Raw genomic sequence first — 2976 nt, 5'->3', positions numbered from 1 at the left:
GAGCCTCGCCTTGGTCGGGCGAGGCTCGACCTCGCCAGATCCGGCGAGGTCGGGCCTCCCCGACCATGGCGAGGCTCGAGCACTCGCCGGGAGGCCGCGGCGAGGGCGAGCCTCGCCATGGTCGGGCGAGGCCCGACTCGCCGGATCCGGCGAGGCCGGCCTCGCCGGCGCCGGGCGAGGTCGGGCGAAGTGGCGAGGCTCGAGCCCTCGCCCGGCGAGGCCGCCCTCCCCAGTGGCTGGCGAGGTCGAGCTCGCCGGCCTCTGGCCTCTGGCCGATCGCCGGACCGGCGACCGGCCAGAGGAAGGAGAAATCCAAAAAAAAAAAGTGGAAAAAAAAAGAAAAAAAAGGAAAAAAATAAAAATTCAAAAAAATATTAAAATATTATTTAATTTGTCCACGTCAGCCCCACGTCGGCGCCGGTGACCGGTCGCCGCCGGCAGCCGTCCACGTCAGCAAATTCCGGTCAAAATTGACCGGAATGACTAAATTGGCACAAAAACAAAAGGTTTAGGACTGAATTGGCACCAATTTAAAAGGTTTAGGACTTAATTGGCACCAATGCAAAAGGTTTAGGACTGAATTGGCACCAAAAAAAGGTTTAGGACTAAATTGGCACTAATGCAAAAGGTTTAGGACTTTTTTGGCACTTTTCCCTTTCAATCAGCCATTTACTACCAGCTTGTAAATAGCATCGTAAGCTATATTTTTTTTTATCTCTCTATGTTTGTGTTCTGGCAATCCATCTTTCTATAATTTGATTCATGGCGGTACTCAACCGCTTCCTTTTCCAGGTCTATTCTTCTACAATAGTTGTGTTTTCGGTTGGAATTGCTTTCGTCGAAGTACTTAAAGTACATTGACGTGCGGTATGATGCACTGATAAGCTGCTCGTACCCGTCTTCTTTGCCATGCTTGGAGTTGGAGATAGATTTCTCATTTTGTTGTATCAACCTTTAAGTGACATCACAGTTATTTACTGATTTTTTGAAAAAAAAAGCATCATATTGCCAGTGATGGCAAAGACAGAATGGCATCACAATTATTTTCTAATCTTTGAAAGAGGCATTATATTGCCAGTGACACAGGTGTTTTAACAGTTCAACTTTCATTCACTCTTTGGTTAAGGGCAAACAAGTGATAAAATTTCGTTGGAAGATAACCAAAATTTTGCTAAATTGAAAATGTTATTTTTCGGTGTCATTTGTTTCCTGTTGCCAATTATACTCTGTTCACTTTTTGTTATGTTCTTGGTGCAGTTACTTTACGTACATTACACTAGAAAAGCTTTCCAGGAAATTGGAGACTAAAAGATATGAGAGGTACTTGGTGCTCCTCCTTTAAATCTGTGGTACCAATGCTGCTTCTGGTATTTTCGTCATTATTTTGTACTCTTCCTATCAGACGACAGAAGTTTTGCTGATGGAAAGGATGGAAGGGAGTTGAAAGCTATCCTTTTGAGCCTAAAGTCTCGCAGTTCCTTATTGTGGCGGGACTGGTGTCTGTTTAGCTGTTTAGCTTGTAGTGACATTGTCTGACATTCATCTTGATGTTAGAGGTGTTAATAGCATTTACAGACCTCTGCATAATGTCATGCACCATCACAAATTGTCTCCCTGGGAAAATATGACTGAATCGGAAAAGAAATAGGTTTTATGATCACCCTTTTCGGTGGTTCACATCATTTTCTTTTTTCTTACTTGAATGAAGAGCTTCTTATCTTGATATTTTCTTTTTCTCTTGGTTTCATAATCTTATATCTTCTGGTTGCTCTTCGGTTTCAAGTTTCAAGTTTCAACACATCTCCATGGAAATTAACCCCAGTTATATGATTTATAGACAAAGTATAGAGTATACCAACAGTCGTAGTAGTTGCTCAGGAAGATATTTATAGATTTATAACTGGAAAGGGTTCCTGGGTAATTAACTAAGCATCAAATTGTTGATAAATTTCTACATGCCAAAGAAAATGCTTAGAATTTAAGAACAGAATAATAATTAGTGTCTAGGAGCAATTAGCTTGCCTTTGTGATTGATTTACCACTTGCTGCAGCATCGAGCGCTCAATTAGTACGATTCATTACATCATATCACATGTCCCTCCTCTGGACAGCCTGGATGAAAAACCTGATTGCGAGATGAGGAGTGGTTCAGGTAATTGCTGCATGTTCACCAGGATGTTCATACTTTCTTGCTGCTATATTCAAAATTTCTCTGGTTCAAAAAACAGGTGATGGTAGAGGACGTCCGAGTCTTTAAAACCAGAAGTTGAAAAGCCTAAAAGTGAAAAGCATGAATCTTCTGTATGTATTACTGGTTAAGCTACTGCCCTTTAAGATTTTCATGATATGCCTCTTCCTTTTAAATATTCAAAGGGATCTGTATGCTGACTTTCTACTTGTAGAAAACGGGCATTTGCTTCTCTGTTCAATATCTTTTTAGGTACTGTCTGCCACCAAAATAGCTAAGAAGATAAAATTGAAGTTCACTAAAGCGTGGATTTTGTTTTTGAGGGTACCACTTCCACTTGATGTATATAGACTACATTGGTGGAGTTGTTGGTGTCATGGCTCTCAGCAGTCTCTTCATCCTCATGAGGCAACATGGCCGGAATACAGTCCAGCTGCTAAATGATGCAAAGCAACAGGCAGAACACATCACGCTGGTTGATTTGGGCCGAAATGATGCTGGTAAGGTTCGTACTTATATCTGGGATGAGGCACTACTATTCCTATAATTATGTGGAGACTTATGTTCTCACTGTTACAGAATTGGCAGAACCATTTTACTTGCTCAACCTGTTGTTCTGCATATTCCAGTTTTCTTTCAAGTTTTTCATTCTCTGGGAGGTTGAATGGAGAGAACCAGATATATGGATCTACTGGTGGATGCAATATGTCAATGTCAATTGGCATGGCCTTCGTCAACATTTCCCCTTATACCAGTACCAATCATATGTTCTCACTCTTCGGAATTCT

At 41.9% G+C, this 2976-nt stretch overlaps 1 long non-coding RNA gene across 1 annotated transcript; it reads left to right on the top strand.

Annotated features, from left to right (window-relative positions):
- Positions 1-2065: 2065 nt before the first annotated feature.
- On the top strand, positions 2066-2537 carry LOC130136233 (uncharacterized). The gene is made up of 3 exons (XR_008815223.1): positions 2066-2165; positions 2241-2301; positions 2441-2537. It is a non-coding gene; the product is annotated as an uncharacterized LOC130136233 (long non-coding RNA).
- Positions 2538-2976: the final 439 nt, after the last annotated feature.

This window comes from Syzygium oleosum, unplaced genomic scaffold (assembly GCF_021117445.2).
Source record: "Syzygium oleosum isolate NSW1041296 unplaced genomic scaffold, Sole_v2.1 Sole_v2.02, whole genome shotgun sequence".
Lineage (NCBI taxonomy): Eukaryota > Viridiplantae > Streptophyta > Magnoliopsida > Myrtales > Myrtaceae > Syzygium > Syzygium oleosum.
The sequence above is the reverse complement of the archived record's forward strand: the minus strand, read 5'-3'. Positions and strand labels throughout refer to the sequence as shown.